The sequence below is a fragment of the Vulpes vulpes genome, chromosome 5 (assembly GCF_048418805.1).
Source record: "Vulpes vulpes isolate BD-2025 chromosome 5, VulVul3, whole genome shotgun sequence".
In the NCBI taxonomy this organism is placed as follows: Eukaryota; Metazoa; Chordata; class Mammalia; order Carnivora; family Canidae; genus Vulpes; species Vulpes vulpes.
The window spans coordinates 973010-994120 of NC_132784.1; positions in this window are offsets into that span (position 1 = coordinate 973010).

A 21111-nucleotide genomic window follows, 5' to 3' on the forward strand; every position below is an offset into this window, starting at 1 on the left:
ATATTCCATTGTATACATAGACCACATCTTCTTTATCCATCATCTTTCGATGGACACCGAGGGTCCTTCCACAGTTTGGCTATTGTGGCCATTGCTGCGAGAAACATCGGGGTGCAGGTGTCCCAGCGTTTCATTGCATCTGAGTGTTTGGGGTAAATCCCCAACAGTGCAATTGCTGGGTCGTAGGGCAGGTCTATTTTTAGCTCTTTGAGGAACCTCCACACAGTTTTCCAGAGTGGCTGCACCAGGTCACATTCCCACCAACAGTGTAAGAGGGTTCCCTTTTCTCTGCATTCTTGGGAGGTTTTTGATAACTGCTTCAATTTCCTCCCTGGTTATTGGCCTGTTCAGGTTTTCTATTTCTTCCTGTTCCAGTTTTGGTAATTTGTGGCTTTCCAGGAATGCGTCCATTTCTTCTAGATTGCCTAATTTATTGGCGTAGAGCTGTTCACAATATGTTTTTAAAATCGTTTGTATTTCCTTGGTGTTGGTAGTGATCTCTCCTTTCTCATTCATGATTTTATTAATTTGAGTCTTCTCTCTCTTCTTTTTAATAAGGTTGGCTAATGGTTTATCTATCTTATTAATTCTTTCAAAGAACCAACTCCTGGTTCTGTTGATCTGTTCCACAGTTCTTCTGGTCTCGATTTCATTAAGTTCTGCTCGAATCTTTATTAACTCTCTTCTTCTGCTGGGTGTAGGATCTATTTGCTGTTTTTTCTCTAGCTCCTTTAGGTGTAAGGTGAGCTTTTGTATTTGAGTTAATTCCAGTTTTTGGATGGATGCTTGTATTGCGATGTATTTCCCCCTCAGGACTGCTTTTGCTGCATCCCAGAGATTTTGAACAGTTGTATCTTCATTCTCATTAGTTTCCATGAATCTTTTTAATTCTTCCTTAATTTCCTGGTTGACCCTTTCATGTTTTAGCAGGATGGTCCTTAACCTCCACATGTTTGAGGTCCTTCCAAACTTCTTGTTGTGATTTAGTTCTAATTTTAATGCATTATGATCTGAGAATATGCAGGGGATGATCCCAATCTTTTGGTATCAGTTCAGACCTGATTTGTGACCCAGTATATGGTCTATTCTGGAGAAAGTTCCTTGTGCACTTGAGAAGAATGTGTATTCAGTTGAATTTGGATGTAAAGTTCTGTAGACATCTGTGAAATCCATCTGGTCCAGTGTATCATTTAAAGCTCTTGTTTATTTGGAGATCTTGTGCTTAGAAGACCTATCGAGTATAGAAAGAGCTGGATTGAAGTCACCAAGTATAAGTGTATTATTATCTAAGTATTTCTTCAGTTTGGTTATTAATTGATTGATATATTTGGCAGCTCCCACATTCGTGGCATATATATTGAGGATTGTTAAGTCCTCTTGTTGGATAGATCCTTTAAGTATGATATAGTGTCCCTCTTCATCTCTCACTACAGTCTTCAGGGTAAATTTTAGTTTATCTGATATAAGGATGGCTACCCCTGCTTTCTTTTGAGGACCATTTGAATGGTAAATGGTTCTCCAACCTTTTATTTTCAGGCTGTAGGTGTCCTTCTGTCTAAAATGAGTCTCTTGTAGACAGCAAATAGATGGGTCCTGCTTTTTTATCCAGTCTGAAACCCTGCGCCTTTTGATGGGGTCATTAAGCCCGTTCACGTTCAGAGTTACTATTGATAGATATGAGTTTAGTGTCATCATATCTATTCAGTCCTTGTTTTTGTGGATTGTTCCACTGAACTTCTTCTTAAAGGGGAATTTTAAGAGTCCCCCTTAAAATTTCTTGCAGAGCTGGTTTGGAGGTCACATATTCTTTCAGTTCCTGCCTGTCTTGGAAGCTCTTTATGTCTCCTTCCATTCTGAATGAGAGCCTTGCTGGATAAAGTATTCTTGGTTGCATGTTCTTCTCATTTAGGACCCTGAATATATCCTGCCAGCCCTTTCTAGCCTGCCAGGTCTCTGTGGAGAGGTCTGCTGTTACCCTAATACTCCTCCACATAAAAGTCAGGGATTTCTTGTCTCTTGCTGCTTTAAGGATCTTCTCTTTATCTTTGGAATTTGCAAGCTTAACTATTAAATGTTGAGGTGTTGAACGGTTTTTATTGATTTTAGGGTGGGATCTCTCTATTTCCTGGATCTGAATGCCTGTTTCCCTTCCCAGATTAGGAAAGTTTTCAGCTATGATTTGTTCAAATACATATTCTGAACCTCTGTCCTTTTTGGCGCCCTCAGGAACCCCAATTAAATGTAGGTTTTTCTTCCTCAGGCTGTCACTTATTTCCCTTAATCTATCCTCATGGTCTTTTAATTGTCTGTCTCTTTTTCCCTCAGTTTCCCTCTTTGCCATCAACTTGTCTTCTATGTCACTCAGTGGTTCTTCCACCTCGTTAACCCTCGTCGTTAGGACTTCTAGTTTGGATTGCATCTCATTCAATTGATTTTTAATTTCTGCCTGATTAGATCTAAATTCTGCAGTCATGAAGTGTCTTGAGTCCTTTATGCTTTTTTCTAGAGCCACTGGTAGTTTTATAATAGTGCTTCTGAATTGGCTTTCTGACATTGTATTGTAATCCAGCTTTTGTAATTCTGTGGGAGAGAGGACTGTTTCTGATGCTTTCTGAGGTGAGGTTTTGCTTCTAGTCATTTTGTTCACTACAGAGTGGCCAAAAGCATGTTGTATTGGGAAAAGGAGAAAAGGGGAGAAGAGAAAGAGGAAAAGTAAAAGAAAAGAGAGAAAAAAGGAAAAAAAAGAATGAAAAACGAGAAGAAAAGAAAAAAGAAAGAAAAAAAGGGGGGGGGGAAGCAACAGAAATCAAGAAACAAAAAACAAGGGGGAGTATCCTCTGTATACTGTAAATCCCTTGACTTCCTCTTGAAATTTCCAGTGTTGCTTGGTCAATAATTTGTTTTTCCCCTGTCGGTCTAGCTGGTCTTCTGGGGGAGGGGCCTGCTGTGCTGATTTTCAGGTGTTAGCACTTGGGGGAGCTGCTCAGTCCCCTGCCTCGTGCAGGGCTCAGTGAAAGATGTTTAATCTGTTTATCAGGTGAGGCCACTGAGAGGCTCATTGGGGGTTGTTTATCCTGTGAGGCCCCAGGCGGAACAACAACAGTGGTGGCAGCCACCTCTGGAGCTCTGGATTTAGCTCCTGCAGTAACTGCAGGGACAGGTGACTTGGGGCCCCTACTCTTCTGCCCCTACTGATCCTGCAGCTCTTAGTCTGCAGGGGCCTGGATGCTCTGGGGTTGGGGCCGCTGATCTGCACCGCTCAGGCCGCCTTGCTGTCCTATGCCCTCCTGGCCTTTGCCTGTCTTGGGGGGAGCGCCGGATCTTGGGCTGCATCCCCCCGTGCCCTGGCTTCTGGGCCTGTGTTGGTGGAATTGTGTTCCGGGGTCCGCAGCTCCCTCCCCCCGGAGCCGCAGCCCGAGCCGCCTCTGAGCTGCTGCTCCCGGGTCCAGCCCGGTGTGTGCTGCAGCCCTTTAGGGAGCTCCGCTGTGGGGTGTGGCGCGCTCTCTTGGGGCGCAGGTGTCTGTTAGTGCCCCTGGGAGCCTGAGGGCATCCCCGCCCCTCCTGGGATTCTGCTCAAACTCCCTGTGAGCACCTTCCCTCCGGGAAGATTTTTTTTTTTAATAATAAATTTATTTTTTTATTGGTGTTCAATTTGCCAACATACAGAATAACACCCTGTGCTCATCCTGTCCAGGAAGATTGATGAAGCTCCTGCTTCTCCGGGACTGGGCTCTCCTGTCCTGGGGGCACTAGCCCTGTGGCCTTAGCCGGGCTCCTCACGGGGCCCTTCCCCCTTGGATGCCTTTCCTTTATTTCTTTTTTTTTTTAATTTTTATTTATTTATGATAGTCACACACACACACAGAGATGCAGAGAGAGAGGCAGAGAAACAGGCAGAGGGAGAAGCAGGCTCCATGCCCCGGGAGCCCGACGTGGGATTTGATCCCAGGCCTACAGGATCACGCCCCCGGCCAAAGGCAGGAGCTAAACCGCTGAGCCACCCAGGGATGCCTCGTTTCTTTATTTCTAACCACCCCACCCCATCTTCCTACCTTGATAGAAGCCGAACTCTTCTCACTGTAGCATTCCAGCCGTTCCCTCTTTAAATCTCAAGCCGAATTCATAGGTTTTTCAGGATGATTTGAAAGTTATCTAGGTAATTTGCTGTGGACAGGTGACTTGGGGCCCCTACTCTTCTGCCACCTTGCCCCACCTCTCTCCTAATTGATTTTTAATTTTGTACTGATCATATCTAAATTCTGCAGTCATGAAGTGTGTAGAATCATTCATGCTTTTTTCCAGTCACCAGTAGCTTTGTAATTGTGCTTCTGAATTGGCTTTGTGACATTGAATTGTAATCCTTATTCTGTAACTCTGTGATAGAAAATATTGTTTCTGCTTCTTTCTTTAGTGGTGATTTTTTCCTTCTAGTCATTTTACTCAATGCAGAGTTGTTGTATGAGTGGGCTGAGTCAAGTATATCAATAACAACCTACTGAAGTTTCACCCTAGATGATTCTGATGAGGTCAGAGACCAGAAAATGTAAACAAAGATCAGAACAAATGAAAACAAAAGGACCACTAAATTGAAAACAAATTTTAAAACAAAATAATACAAAATGAAAGTCCAAGAATCCCAAAGAAGAAGAAAGAAGAAGAAAGAAAATAAGAAGAGATAAAAGCAAAAGTAAAGAGGAAAAAAAGAAAAAAGAAAAAGAAGAAGAAACAAGGGGGGTATTAGGAGACGGTGGTGGTGAAGGGGTTGTAGTGGCAGGAGAATGTAGCCCCTATGAGGGGTCCTAAAGGGTGATCATCTTAGTTCTGAGTTTATTAAGTTCTGTATGTTAGAAGATGCTCAGTCCTAAATTTATGAACCAGCAATATTTGTAGATATCCCCAACATTGGCCACCAAAAGATAAACAAGATAAAAGAGGGGGGCAGAATGGGAATGAAGAGAGAATATAATCTCACAGAATGAACCAGCGTGGTATATACCACTTGGTTCTGGGTGCACACTGGTCATGTTTTAGAAGGTATTAATTTCTGCCATTGCAGAACAAAATGAGTCAGAGAAAACTAAAAATACAAAATGAAAAAACACCTCATATATCTCCTAAAATTAAATTGAGTATGTTGAAGGGAATATAGAAGAGGAAAATATATCTAAGACTTGTAATTTAGAAACATGAAAGTCAAAAAGGAAGAAACTTAAAAATGAAGAGGTAAAATATTGTAATTAAGGTGGGAAAAGAGAAAAAATATTGGAAATTTTTAGTCTGATATTAAATCGATTTGTAGTGAAAAAAGGGAAAAATAAGGGGGGGGGTACACCATCTAGGTCTATATACTCTAAATCCCTCGACTTCCCCTGGAGCTTTCCAGCACTGTTTGGTCAAGAATGTCCACAATAGCCAAACTGTGGAAGGAGCCTCGGTGTCCATTGAAAGATGATGGATAAAGAAGATGTGGTCTACGTATACAATGGGATGTTCCTCAGCCATTAGAAACGACAAATACCCACCATTTGCTTCAATGCAGATGGAACTGGAGGGTATGATGCTGAGTGAAGTAAGTCAATGGGAGAAGGACAAACATATCGTCTCATTCATTTGGGGAATATAAAAAATAGTGAAAAGGAATAAAGGGGAAAGGAGAGAAAATTAGTGGGAAATATCAGTGAGGGTGACAGAACATGAGAGACTCCTAACTCTGGGAACTGAACAAGGGGTTCGTTCCCACAAGGGAAGTGGGTGGGGGAATGGCGTGACTGGGTGATGGGCACTGAGGGGGGCACTTGATGGGATGAGCACTGGGTGCCATGCTATATGTTGGCAAATTGAACTCCAACAAAAAAATATACAAAAAAAAAAAAAAAAAAAAGTACTTGCTCTTCCCCTGTTCTTCCAGCTGGTCTTCTGGGGGAGGGGCCTGCTGTGCTGCTTCTCTGCCTGGGGGAGATGCCCCACCCCCTTCCAGGTGCCGGGATCAGTGGGAGCTGTTTATCCTGTGAGGCCTGTGTTCCCTGGAGGCCCTGCCTCTCCCAGGCACTAGGTGAAACGAGAAGAAACAATAATGCTGGAGGCCAGAATTCCAGCTCCGGAGTCAGCTGTCCGCTAGTAACTGTTAGTGCAGTCGCCCAGTCCGCACTGGCCTAGGTGCTCTCAAGCCGGCCCGGGTGACTGTTCTGCGCAGCTTGGAGGCGCCCAGTAGCAGGAGAGTCCTCACTGTCCTTTGCCCTCCCTGATTCCGCCTGTCCCAGGGGAGTGCAGGATCCTGGGCTTTGCTTGAAGGCCCTGGGATCTGGGGTCCTCCACTGCTGGAACCGTGCTCCCAGGGTACAGGGCTCCTGAAGGCAGCAGGGCAGGCACCTCAGTCTGGAACCTTCCTAACCCCCTGGCTTCTCCCACATGCCCCGCCGGCTGCTTGCTCCTGCCCTTTAGGTCCACAGTTTGTGGGGCGCTTCCCATTGGTGCCCCTTCCTCTACTAGTGACTCTGGGAAACTGGAGCCTTCACTGCCCCTCCTGCGATTCTTCCTGATTCCTCTGCTAAGCGCTTTTTCATCCGGGAAGAATCCGGTGCAAATTTTTAAAGTTCCCGCTTCTCTGGGGCTCTACTTTCCTGTCCCGGAGGCTTAACTGCCTGGCTTTAGCCCAGCTCCTCACGGTGCCCCTACCCCACGTGATTCTTTTTTATTTTTTTCCTCGTTCCTACCTTGTTAGAAGCGAAAACCTTTCTGTAGTGTTCTGGCTGTTCTCTTTAAATCTCAGGTCGAATTTCTAGGTGTTCTGGATGTTTTGAAAGTTATCTAGGTAAGTTCACCAACTTAGCAGGTGAGCTGAGGACCCCTCCTCTTCTGCTGTCTTGCCCCGCCCTCCAACTTCCTTATTTTCTATTATTTTATCTTATATATCACTGATTCATTCTTCTGATTTCCTCATCTTTGTTTTTATGGCTTTCACTTGTGACTACATCTCAATAATAGCAGTTTTAATTTCAGCCTGACTAGATTTTGGGTGTTTTATTTCTGCAGTAAGGGATTCTTTATTGTCCTATATACTTATTTCAAGCCTAGCTAGTGATTATCTTTATGTAAAAATGATTATTTTTATAATAATTTAGAGGCAGGATATAGTCATAGAGAGGCAGAAACAGGGAGAGGGAGAAGCAGGCTCTCTGTGAGAAGTCTTATTCAGGACTCGATCCTAGGTCCCAGGGATCATGATGTGAGCCAAATGCAGATGCTTAAGCAGTTGGCCCCCCAAGGCGCCAATAATGATTGTTTTAAATTCTAGTTTAGACATCTTCCTTATATCCATATTGATTACATCCCTGGCAGTGAGTACTACCTCCTTTCTTTTGGGGTGAATTTTCCATTTTGTCATTTTATTCAGAAGGAAAAAAGAAAGTAAACAACAACAGAAAAAAAAAGACTCTCAACAAAAAACCTCATTAGATCCTGTGTGTTTTAGTCTGCTTGTTAAAAGAAACTGGATCCCAAAATAAGAAAGAATGAAATAATATATGCATAATAAAACCATGAATAGAGGCAGGGCAAAATGGGAGAAGAGTAGGGTCCTCAGGTGACCTGTCCCAACCAAAATACCTAGATGACCTTCCTTCAAATCATCCTGAAAATCTACGAATTTGGCCTGAGATTTAAAGAGAGACTAGCTGGAACGCTACAGTGAGAAGAGTTCGCGCTTCCATCAAGGTAGGAAGACGGGAAAACGAAATAAAGACACAAAAGGCCTCCAAGGGGGAGGGGCCCCGAGAGGAGCCGGGCTGAGGCCGGGCGAGTGTCCCCAGGACAGGAGAGCCCGGTCCTGGAGGAGCAGGAGCTCACCAACCTTCCCGGGCGGAAAGGGGCTCCCAGGGGGCAGAGCAGCTCCCCCAAGTGCTAACACCTGAAAATCAGCACAGCAGGCCCATCCCCAAGAAGACCAGCTGGACAGACCAGTTCCAGGGGAAGTCAAGGGACTTAAAGTATACAGAATCAGAAGATACTCCCCCGAGGTTTTTTTTTTTTTTCTTTTTGATTTGTTTGCTTTCCCCACCCCCTCTTCCCCCCTTTCTTTCTTTTTCTTTCTCTTTTTCTTCTCTTTTTTTCCTTTTTTCTTTTTTCTTTTTCTCTTTTCTTTCCTTCTTTCTCTCCTCTCTTTTTCTCCTTTCCCCAGTACAACTTGTTTCTGGCCACTCTGCACTGAGCAAAATGACTAGAAGGAAAACCTCACCTCAAAAGAAAGAATCAGTAACAGTCCTCTCTCCCATAGAGTTACAAAATCTGGATTATAATTCAGGATCAGAAAGCCAATTCAGAAGCACTATTATACAGCTCCTGGTGGCTCTAGAAAAAAGCATAAAGGACTCAAGAGACTTCATGACTGCAGAATTTAGATCCAATCAGGCAGAAATTAAAAACAATTGAATGAGATGCAATCCAAGCTAGAGGTCCTAACGACGAGGGTTAACGAGGTGGAGGAACGAGTGAGTGACATAGAAGAGAAGTTGATGGCAAAGAGGGAAACTGAGGAAAAATCAGACAATTAAAAGACCATGAAGATAGATTGAGGGAAATAAATGACATCCTGAGGAAGAAAAACCTACTTTTAATTGGGGTTCCCAAGGGCGCCAAGAGGGACAGAGGGCCAGAATACGTATTTGAACAAATAGCTGTAAACTTTCCTAATCTGGGAAGGGAAACAGGCATTCAGATCCAGGAAATAGAGAGATGCCCCCCTAAAATCAATAAAAACAGTCCAACACCTCGACATTTAATAGTGAAGCTTGCAAATTCCAAAGATAAAGAGAAGATCCTTAAAGCAGCAAGAGACAAGAGATCCCTAACTTATATGTGTAGGAGTATTAGGGTAAGAGCAGACCTCTCCACAGAGACCTGGCAGGCCAGAAAGGGCTGGCAGGATCTATTCAGGGTCCTAAATGAGAAGAACATGCAGCCAAGAATACTTTATCCAGAAAGGCTTTCATTCAAAATGGAAGGAGAGATAAAGAGCTTCCAAGACAGGCAGGAACTGAAAGAATATGTGACCTCCAAACCAGCTCTGCAAGAAATTTTAAGGGGGACTCTTAAAATTCCCCTTTAAGAGGAAGTTCAGTGGAACAATCCACAAAAACAAGGACTGAATAGATATCATGATGACACCAAACTCATATCTGTCATTAGTAACTCAAAACATAAACGGGCTTAATGACCCCATCAAAAGGCACAGAGTTTCAGACTGGATAAATTAGCAGGACCCATCTATTTGCTGTCTACAAGAGCCTCATTTTGGACAGAAGGACACCTACAGCCTGAAAATGAAAGGTTGGGGAACCATTGACCATTCAAATGGTCCTCAAAAGAAAGCAGGGGTAGCCATCCTTATATCAGATAAACTAAAATTTACCCCGAAGACTGTAGTGAGAGATGAAGAGGGACACTATCTCATACTTAAAGGATCTATCCAACACGAGGATTTAACAATCCTCAATATATATGCCCCGAATGTGGGAGCTGCCAAATATATCAATCAATTAATAACCAAAGTTAAGACTTACTTAGACAATAATACACTTATACTTGGTGACTTCAATCTAGCTCTTTCTATACTCGATAGGTCTTCTAAGCACAACATCTCCAAAGAAACGAGAGCTTTAAATGATACACTGGACCAGATGGATTTCACAGATATCTACAGAACTTTACATCCAATCGCAACTGAATACACATTCTGCTCAAGTGCACATGGAACTTTCTCCAGAATAGACCACATACTGGGTCACAAATCGGGTCTGAACTGATATCAAAAGATTGGGATCATCCCCTGCAGATTCTCAGACCATAATGCCTTGAATTAGAACTAAATCACAACAAGAAGTTTGGAAGGACTTCAAACACGTGGGGGTTAAGGACCATCCTGCTAAAAGATGAAAGGGTCAACCGGGAAATTAAGGAAGAATTAAAAAGACTCATAGAAACTAATGAGAATGAAGATACAACCGTTCAAAAGCTTTGGGATGCAACAAAAGCAGTCCTGAGGGGGAAATACATCATAATACAAGCAGCCATTCAAAAACTGGAAAGAACTCAAATACAGAAGCTCACCTTACACATAAAGGAGCTAGAGAAAAAACAGCAAATAGATCCTACACCCAGTAGAAGAAGAGAGTTAATAAAGATTCAAGCAGAACTCAACGAAATTGAGACCAGAAGAACTGTGGAACAGATCAACAGAACCAGGAGTTGGTTCTTTGAAAGAATTAATAAGATAGATAAACCATTAGCCAGCCTTATTAAAAAGAGGAGAGAAAAGACTCAAATTATTAAAATCATGAATAAGAAAGGAGAGATCACTACCAACACCAAGGAAATACAAACGATTGTAAAAACGTATTATGAACAGCTCTACGCCAATAAATTAGGTATCTAGAAGAAATGGGTGCATTCCTGGAAAGCCACAAACTACCAAAACTGGAACAGGAAGAAATAGAAAACCCGAACAGGCCAATAACCAGGGAGGAAATTGAAGCAGTCATCAAAAACCTCCCAAGACACAAAAATCCAGGGCCAGGTGGCTTCCCAGGGGAATTCTATCAAACGTTTAAAGAAGAAACCAAACCTATTCTACTAAAGCTGTTTGGAAAGATAGAAAGAGATGGAGTACTTCCCAATTCGTTCTATGAGGCCAGCATCACCTTAATTCCAAAACCAGACAAAGATCCCACCAAAAAGGAGAATTACAGACCAATATCCCTGATGATCATGGATGCAAAAATTCTCTACAAGATAGTAGCCAATAGGATCCAACAACACATAAAGAAAATTATTCACCATGACCAAGTAGGATTTATCGCCGGGACACAAGGCTGATTCAACACTCGTAAAACAATCAATGTGATTCATCATATCAGCAAGAGAAAAACCAAGAACCATGTGATCCTCTCATTAGATGCAGAGAAAGCATTTGACAAAATACAGCATCCATTCCTGATCAAAACACTTCAGAGTGTAGGGATAGAGGGAACATGCCTCAGCATCTTAAAAGCCATATACGAAAAGCCCACAGCAAATATCATTCTCAATGGGGAAGCACTGGGACCCTTTCCCCTAAGATCAGGAACAAGACAGGGATGTCCACTCTCACCACTGCTATTCAACATAGTTCTGGAAGTCCTCGCCTCAGCAATCAGACAACAAAAAGACACTAAAGGCATTCAAATTGGCAAAGAAGAAGTCAAACTCTCCCTCATCCCCGATGACATGATACTCTACATAGAAAACCCAAAAGCCTCCACCCGAAGATTGCTAGAACTCATACAGCAATTTGGCAGCATGGCAGGATACAAAATCAATGCCCAGAAGTCAGTGGCATTTCTATACACTAACAATGAGACTGAAGAAAGAGAAATTAAGGAGTCAATCCCATTTACAATTGCACCCAAAAGCATAAGATACGTAGGAAGGAACCTAACCAAAGAGGTAAAGGATCTATACCCTAAAAAGTACAGAACACTTCTGAAAGAAATTGAGGAAGACACAAAGAGATGGAAAAATATTCCATGCTCATGGATTGGCAGAATGAATCTTGTGAAAATGTCAATGTTACCCAGGGCAATTTACACGTTTAATGCAATCCCTATCAAAATACCATGGACTTTCTTCAGAGAGTTAGAACAAATTATTTTAAGATTTGTGTGGAATCAGTAAAGACCCCAAATAGCCAGGGGAATAGTAAAAAAGAAAACCATATCAGGGGGCATCACAATGCCAGATTTCAGGTTGTACTACAAAGCTGTGGTCAGCAAGACAGTGTGGTCCTGGCACAAAAACAGACACATAGATCAATGGAACAGAATAGAGAACCCAGAAGTGGACCCTGAACTTTATGGTCAACTAATATTCTACAAAGCAGGAAAGACTATCCACTGGAAGAAAGACAGTCTCTTCAATAAATGGTGCTGGGAAAATTGCACATCCACATGCAGAAGAATGAAACTAGACCACTCTCTTGCACCATACACAAAGATAAACTCAAAATGGATGAAAGATCTAAATGTGAGACAAGATTCCATCAAAGTCCTAGAGGAGAACACAGGCAACACCCTTTTTGAACTCGGCCACCGTAACTTCTTGCAAGATACATCCATGAAGGCAAAAGAAACAAAAGCAAAAATGAACTATTGGGACTTCATCAAGATAAGAAGCTTTTGCACAGCAAAGGATACAGTCAACAAAACTAAAAGACAACCTACAGAATGGGAGAAGATATTTGCAAATGACGTATCAGATAAAGGTCTAGTTTCCATGATCTATAAAGATCTTATTAAACTGAACAGCAAAGAAACAAACAATCCAATCATGAAATGCGCAAAATACATGAAGAGAAATCTCACAGAGGAAGACATGGACATGGCCAACATGCACATGAGAAAATGCTCCGCATCACTTGCCATCAGGGAAATACAAATCATAACCACAATGAGATCCCACCTCACCCCAGTGAGAATGGGGAAAATTAACAAGGCAGGAAACCACAAATGTTGGAGAGGATGTGGAGAAAGGGGAACCTTCCTGCACTGTTGGTGGGAATGTGAACTGGTGCAGCCACTCTGGGAAGCTGTGTGGAGGTTCCTCAAAGAGTTAAAAATAGACCTGCCCTAGACCCAGCAATTGCACTGTTGGGGATTTACCCCAACGATCCAGATGCAGTGAAACGCCGGGACACCTGCACCCCGATGTTTCTAGCAGCAATGTCCACAATAGCCAAACTGTGGAAGGAGCCTCAGTGTCCATCGAAAGATGATGGATAAAGAAGATGTGGTCTATGTGTACAATGGAATATTCCTCAGCCATTAGAAATGACAAATACCCACCATCTGCTTCAACGTGGATGGAACTGGAGGGTATTATGCTGAGTGAAATATGTCAATTGGAGAAGGACAAACATTATATGTTCTCATTTTTGGGGAATATAGATAATAGTGAAAGGGAATAAAAGGGAAGGGAGAAGAAACTTGTGGGAAATATCAGAGAGGGAGACAGAGCATAAAGACTCCTAACTCTGGGAAATGAACTGAGGGTGGTGGAAGGGGAGGTGGATGGGGGGTGGGGGTGACTGGGTGATGGGCACTGAGTGGGGCACTTGACTGGATGAGCACTGGGTGTTATTCTGTATGTTGGTAAATTGAACACCAATAAAAAATAAATTCATTAAAAAATAATAATAATCAAATAAAACTAATAAAACAATGAAATGAAACACAAAGTAAAAATATACATAAAAATAAAAATTAAAAAAGAATAAAAAAAGAATTAAAAAATGGGAAAATAACTGAATAAAATTTTAGAGGACTAAAGAATATAAATTCAAAGAATGGTACGTGCTGTTTTTCCTAAAGCTGAAGATTTCCAGCCCTTTGTAATCAGTAACCTTGATGGGAGCAAGTTGTTTATATGGGCTTTCTGGGGGAGAGGCCTGTTGTGCTGATTCTCAGTGGACTTGCCCTTGTGTAAAGGGGCCTTCAGTGAGCAGAGGCAGGTCTCAATGTCATTGGCTCCAGACTGGGTGAGGTGGTGCCCTTTTGCTCCCTGAAGCTGTTCTGCAGTGATGGCTGTGATGAATATGGCTGTACCCCACTCTCTAGCCCTTGAGGGGAGAATTCATGACCCCTGCTCTTCAGTGAGCCCTCACAGAAAAGGAATCAATCACTCTTGTCTCCCTGGTTTCAGTCAGAACTCTGTGTTCTCTCTGCCTGTGAGTGAGATTTTTTTTTAACTTATTTTTTATTGGTGTTCAATTTGCCAACATATAGAATAACACCCGGTGCTCATCCCGTCAAGTGCCCCCCTCAGTGCCCATCACCCAGTCACCGCCACCCCCCATCCACCTCCCCTTCCACCACCCCTAGTTCGTTTCCCAGAGTTAGGAGTCTCTCATGTTCTGTCTCCCTTTCTGGTGTTTCCCACTCATTTTTTCTCCTTTCCCCTTTATTCTGTTTCACTATTATTTATATTCCCCAAATGAATGAGAACATACACTGTTAGTCCTTCTCCGACTGATTTACTGCACTCAGCATAATACCCTCCAGTTCCATCCACGTTGAAACAAATGGTGGGTATTTGTCATTTCTAATGGCTGAGGAATATTCCATTGTACACATAGACCACATCTTCTTTATCCTTCATCTTTCAATGGACACTGAGGCTCCTCCCACAGTTTGGCTATTGTGGACATTGCTGCTAGAAACATCGGGGTGCAGGGGTCCCGGCGTTTCACTGCATCTGAATCTCTGGGGTAAATCCCCAGCAGTGCAATTGCTGGGTCGTAGGGCAGATCTATTTTTAACTCTTTGAGGAACCTCCACACAGTTTTCCAGAGTGGCTGCACCAGTTCCCATTCCCACCAACAGTGTAAGAGGGTTCCCCTTTCTCCGCATCCTCTCCAACATTTGTGGTTTCCTGCCTTGTTAATTTTCCCCATTCCCACTGGTGTGTGGTGGGATCTCATTGTGGTTTTGATTTGTATTTCCCTGATGGCCAGTGATGCGGAGCATTTCCTCATGTGCATGTTGGCCATGTCCATGTCTTCCTCTGTGAGATTCCTGTTCATGTCTTTTGCCCATTTCAGGATTGGATTGTTTGTTTCTTTGCTGTTGCATTTAATAAGATCTTTATAGATGTGACTGAGCTTTTTTATCTCAGGCATGCATAGCTAAGTTCAAAACTCCAAATTCTAGGGACTCCTGTGGTGTGGATACGTGCTACTGCTCCCAGTGAAGGGGTTTTCTCTGTGTGCTTCTTCCTTTTGCTGGACCCTTCCCAGGAGAACAGTCATACGACCCCATGGTGGTTCACAGTTTATGGGGACACAGAGGACAGCACCTAGACTCACTGTTCTCAGCTGGCTTCCCGGCTCCTATGCCTGGGAACTCTGCTGCACTCAGGCACCATCTGTTCTTGTGAGCCAGGGATCCTGAGGTCATTTTTTCGCACCCCAGATTCCACTCCACTTCACCACAAGAGCACCTCTAAGCCAGGCACATCCCCCGCTGTAGCAGACTCCTAAAAGTTCTGCTTTTGCACTCCACTGCTTGTAATGCTGAGTGGCAGCCTCCTTCCGCCGGGTCCCTCTTCTCCGCCGTGCCCTTAGCTCTATCATCGCAGATTCAAGTCTCCACACCTCCTCCCTTTGGAACCATAGTCACTTTTCTATTGGTAAACTTGCAGCATTTGCTTTCTTAGATATCCAATTGACTTCTCAGGTGTTCAGAGTGATTTCATAGGTATCTAGTTGTATTCAAAGGATGAGATGAACTTACTTCTCTGCTATATTTACTCTCCTCTGTCCTACTTGATGCTTTAAATTCTACTTCAGACATCTTATTCTGTACTGATGAAATCTCTGGCTGTTTCTTCCTGTTCTTTCTTTTGGGGTGAATTTCTCTGTCTTGTCATTTTGTCCAGAAAAAAAAGAAAGGTGGATCCCAGGTGTGTTTTGGTCTGTTAAAAGAAGCTAGATCCAGGGGGCACCTGGGTGGCTCAGTGTTTGAGCATCTGCCTTTGGCTCAGGTCGTGATCCCAGGGTCCTGGGATAGAGTCCCATATTGGGCTCCCCACATGGACCCTGCTTCTCCCTCTGCCTATGTCTCTGCCTTTCTTTGGGTGTCTCTCATGAATAAATGAATAAATTCTTAAACAAAAGAAGCTAGATACAAAACAATTTTTAAATAATAAAAATAAAATGAAATAAAAACTAGTAAAAATTGTAATAATAAAGTTAAAAGGAAAGGTTGATCCTATTTCCCCTAGAGCTGAAGCTTCGGAGCACCCTACAATCAGTTGGCTTGGCTCTAGCCAGGGGTTTGTGCTGGTCCTCTGGGGGAGGGTCTGTTGCACTGATTCTGAGTTGGACTTGCCCCAGTGGAGATGCACCTGCAGGGTGCAGTGGGGCTGAGCTCCATGTGAATGACCCCAGACTCCAGGACATGGCGCTGTGCTGCTCTCTGAAGTTGGTCAGCACTGGTGGCAGGGTGAGAGCCCAGGAGTGGGGATTTCCTGCCTGCTACTCTTCTGGAGGGCCTCACAGAAAAGCCAACAGTCATGTCTCTTGTGTTTCCTGTTTCTGTCAGATCCCCAGCTTCACTGTGCCTGTATCTGAGCTGTCTGCCTGCCAGGTGACACAGTAGCTTGTGTCTTATCTCAGGTGTGTGGCTTGGTTTCAAAACTCCAAAGTTTAGAGATCTGTGCAGTGCCGACCAGTGTGATCCTCTTGGGGAGGGTCTTGCTATGCTGTGGCCATTGGCCAGTTTGTCCAGAAATCTGTATAACCCCGCAGCAGTTCAGGTTTATGGTGAAGCACAGCAGAAAGCCAGCAGCAAGGTTCTCTGTCCTCAAACAGCATCCCCGATTCTGTTAGGGAACGGGCAGCTCAGTGGCTCTGGCCAAATCTTTTGCCCAGAAAGGTCATATCCCCTCTCCCAAATGCACCCCAAGCAGTGGACCTGCTTCTCCTCATGTGACCCAGGGGATCCTCCGACCAAACTGCTCACTCCCAGGTCTCTGTCCTTCTTCCCCGCCAGAGCACTGCAGAGCTCACCAGGTGTGACCCTGGTAGTCACAGACCCCTGAAACTTCTGTGTACCCCGCTGTTTACGAAAACCTGTGGTAGTTTACCCTTCTCATTTTCCTAGTCAGTGGATTTGGGGGACAGTTTTTCTTGGGCAATTCCCTGCACTGCACTTCTGCTCTTTCTCTCTTCCTTTCTCCCTTGCTCCTCTCTCTGCCATCAGGGCTCCCTCCCCGTCGTAACACCCATCGTAGCTCTTCTCTACCCAAATCAACTCTCCACAGCTCCTACCTTCCCACAACAGTGTTTTTAGTTGTGGATTTTTACTCTTTCAGTCCTCAGATCGGTTTCTTGGGCGTTCAGAATGATTTGATATTTATCTAGCGGTGTTTGCCGGAGGAGGCAGGCCAGGGTCTTCCTACTCCTTTGCCATCTTAACTCCACCCCTGGGTTCTATTAAATCTCCTAGTTATGTTTAGTGCACATATTCTTGTCTACTTTTTGTTGGTTGTGGTTTCAATGGCAGCCGAATTTTCAGAACCTTGGAGGTGATATTTTATTCTGATTGATTTATCTGGTGCTGATGGGGCTCCTGCTGGTCCACAGTGGTACTTTGTGGGGGCGGGGTGGGGGTAGGGGTTTGTCCAGATTGAGAGTTTGGAAGACTCAAGTCCCTGAGGACAGAGAAGTTTCTCTGATAGTGTGTTTTTGGTGGGGTCCATCTGTGTGCAGGGCTGGAGTGTACCTCCTGAGCTGTGCACTTACTGTGCCTGTGGATGCCCCCAAATACCTGATGTCTTTGGGTCAGAAAGTAGAATTTCAGGTCTGTTGAGGGAGGCAAAGAAGCTTTCAGGGCTAGACCACTCACTGTGGCAGAATGCTTCTTGCTCCTGCTACTCAGCTGCCTCCATGCCTCTTGGCAGGCGGGTGGGGTGAGGAGAGGGATCTCAGGCCCATGTGTGCAAAGATGATTTTGGGGTCCCTGCTTTTTGCAGTGTTTCCCCCCTAGTGGTCTCAGTTTCTCCCAGTCAAGGAGGGGAGTCTCTGGCTCAAGGGCACAAAGAGGCCTCTTTGCCTAGGTCATTTGTTGTAGTGGAAGCCTTGCTTGCCCTTCCTGTCCCTCATCCCTGCCCCTGGGCCATCTAGTGTGGAGGATAGTCTCAGGCTCCCAGGCATGAAGAGATTTCCTGGGCTGGGCTACTTGTTGTAATTGGACCACTCATGCTGGTGCCTCCCAGATACCCCGGTATATCTCAGAGTTGGAGAGTCCCAGCCATTTATTGTCATTGGGAGCCCTGATTGATCCCTTTGCTGGTGGTGCTGGGCTGGCCCGGTGGTGTTGGAGGGATTCCTGTTCCAACTAGAGGAAGCCTGAGCCTTCCTGTGCCATCTTGTCAGACTAGGTTGGGAGTTGGGAAAGAAATGCCAGGCCTGCATTGTCTTCTGGTGGGAGGAGGGATATAAGATGCCCTACGTTGTGTTCTAGTCCTAGTTTGGGTTCCTAAGCTAGTTTTCCTTTCTCTTTCCACCTTTCAGAGTTCTCCTTGGTTGCTCTTTGTTATTTCCAGGGTTTGTAGTTATATTCAGAGGGGAGAAGCAGGAAGAAACAGCTCCGTGCCATCTAGTCCAGACTGGTAGTTTTCTTGCCTTTTTGTTAAAAATTTTTTTTAAATATTGAGTATATTTGTTACTTGATGTTACATTAGTTTCAGGTGTGCAGTGTAATGATTCAACTTCTTTATGTGTGATAGTGTAGCTGCCGCCTGTCGCCCTACAATGTTATCACAGTACCATTGACTATATTCCATACACTCTATCTTTATTCCTGTGACCTATTCATTCCATAACTGGAGAACCTCTATCTCTCACTGCACACATTTTGCACATCCTCTGGCAGTCATCAGTTTTTTTCTCTGTTATTTAATAGGTCTAATTCTGCTTTCTGTTTGTTCGTTTGTCTGTATTTTGGATTCCACATGGAATTGAAATCACAGGGTATTTGTCTTTCTCATTCAGACTTATTTGAGTCAGTATCATACCCCCTGGGTCTATCCATGTGAATGGCAAGTTCTCATTCCTTTTCATGGCTGAATAATACTCCATCTTCCTTATCCATTCATCTATCGGGGGGCCCTTTGGTTGCTTCCATATCTTGGCTATTTAAAAAAATTTTTGAGTATAGTTGACACGCTATGTTACACTTGTTTCCCATGTACAAAACAGTGATTTCACAACTCTACATGATGCTGTGCTCACCACGAGGGTAGCTACCATCAGTCATGTGCCATATTATTACAACATCATTGACTATTTCCTGTGCTAGACTTCTCATCCCCATGATTTACTCATTTCATAGCTGGAAGCCTGTATGTCACACACTCACCTTCACCCATTTTCTTGCCTTTTAAAAAAATGTATATGTATTTTTATCTCTTGCTCTTTCTATTGTATTAATAAATTTTTTTAACCCTCTTCCTTCTCTGACTTGGAGATTATACATTCTAGTGCTTGCTCTTAAGTCTGCATACCAGGCTTAATAAAGTCCAGTTTTCTTCCTCACTGACACTGGATTCTTAAAATGTTTACCATCCATCGCCTCCATCCATTCTTACCTATCATTGTCCAGTAAGTTTAGCTCCTTCTTTTTATATCCATCTTCATTCCGATTATGTTTCTCAGATCTTTCTTTTGGTTTACTATTTTTCTCTTCAAGTTATCGAATTTACTACTGAACCCATCCATTTGGATATTTAATTTAAATTAATATAGTTTTCATTTTAGGAAGTTCTATTTGTGTTTCTTTGAAAACGCTGTACTTAAAAAAATTGTGTTATCTTTATGTTCCTGGGTACTCTGTAGATATTACTACTTAAGCCTCTAATTTAGGTTCAAAACCCCTCAACCCACTAACTGGGCAGTCACAGCATCAGCTTATATACTTCAGGGTATAGACGTTAGCTCTTCTTTTGTTTCTGGCATATAAAGACCTGTCTTATTTCTTATGAGCTCAGTTATGCATTTAAAAATTGTTATTCTTAATGTAGTACTTCTTGAATTTTGTTGCAGAAAGGGTTTGAGCGTCCTTTCAGTCCACCATCTTATAAGACTTGGGAATCAGTACATTATATTCGTCTGAGGAAACTGTGTCATAACAGGGAAATGACTTGGCCAATATCAACCAGCAAGTCAATTGCAGAACTTGAGTAAGAACTCGTATCTTGGGACACCTGGGTGGGTCAGTGGTTGAGCATCTGCCTTTGGCCCAGGGCATGATTCCAGGATCCAGGATTGAGTCCCACATCAGGCTCCTTGCAGGGAGCCTGCTTTTCCCTCTGCCTATGTTTCTGCCTCTCTCTCTGTGTCTCTCATGAGTAAATAAATAAAATATTTTTTTAAAAAGAACTCATATCTCTTATATAATACATAAAATAATGTTTTAATTTTGGGGCCATTGAAACTCAAAGGCTTAGTTTCCCAACAGTGAGTAACTGGGCCAATCCCTTTAAGCATTCATGGTTTATAATATATTATCCATCCATCCATCCATCCATCCATCCATCCATCCAGTATTGCCTTCAATAGGTGTTTGTGGCATGCTGGTCATGTGCCTGGCTGTGTTAGTGCTGGAGATGTGGCAGTAGGGAAGCACTATCTCTGTTCTAAAGGAGTTCATACTGTGGTGTCAGAGAGAAAAGTAACTAGATGCCAGTGCAGGACTGGAAAGCCCAGAAGAGAGCTGAGCACCCAGGTGTAGCACTAAGTTTAAGGAGACGGTTGGAAGAAGGTGGTTTCAGGGCATGATCACCCCAGATGTCATGACTGAGATGAGACCTTGAGTGTGGGTTTGAGGGGAGAGTTTTTTTTTTTTTTTACCTGAGCCGTGGCTTGCAGCTGCCTGGAGACCTGGACTGTCCAGATAACTGCAGGCCCCTGAGTGATCTTAGTGAGGCTGAATCTCAGGGTAGATACGGGGAATAAATATCAAGAAGCAAAGTCAAGAAGGTCATTGAAAGCCATCAAAAATTTGGACTTTATCTTGAGATGATTAGGAGCTATTGAAGGGTGTAACAGAGGGGTGAGATTGGCTGAAGGGAAGGTCAAGAAGCTGTTGGTGTAGGGTGAGGGGCCAACCAGGAGGCCACTGCAATAATCCCAGCCAGAGACAGTGGAGGTGAAAAGGGGCCAGGATGCAGCTGTCCCAGGAGACCGTGTGTCTGTGTCTGAGCATTGTCTCTACTTGTACTCAAGAGTGGGTGCCCATAAAGCACACATCTTCTTCAGTTCACGCATCAAGTGCCTCCACACAGTAGGCCTGTCAGGCAGGTCAGTTTCTCTTCCTTTCTGCAGTGTCCTCCCAGCTGTCCCCACCAAGTGGAAAATGGGCCATGGGACTCTTCATTACCTACATAGACTGTCCGGCCTCAAAATTTCCCCCAAGACCCAGAAAGTGGTTACAGTGTGTGTGTGTGGCGGGGGGGGGGGGGGGGGGGGGGGGGGAGGTTCAAATGCTTTCCTCAAGAGCACGGAACAAGTCCTTGTGCTGAGCC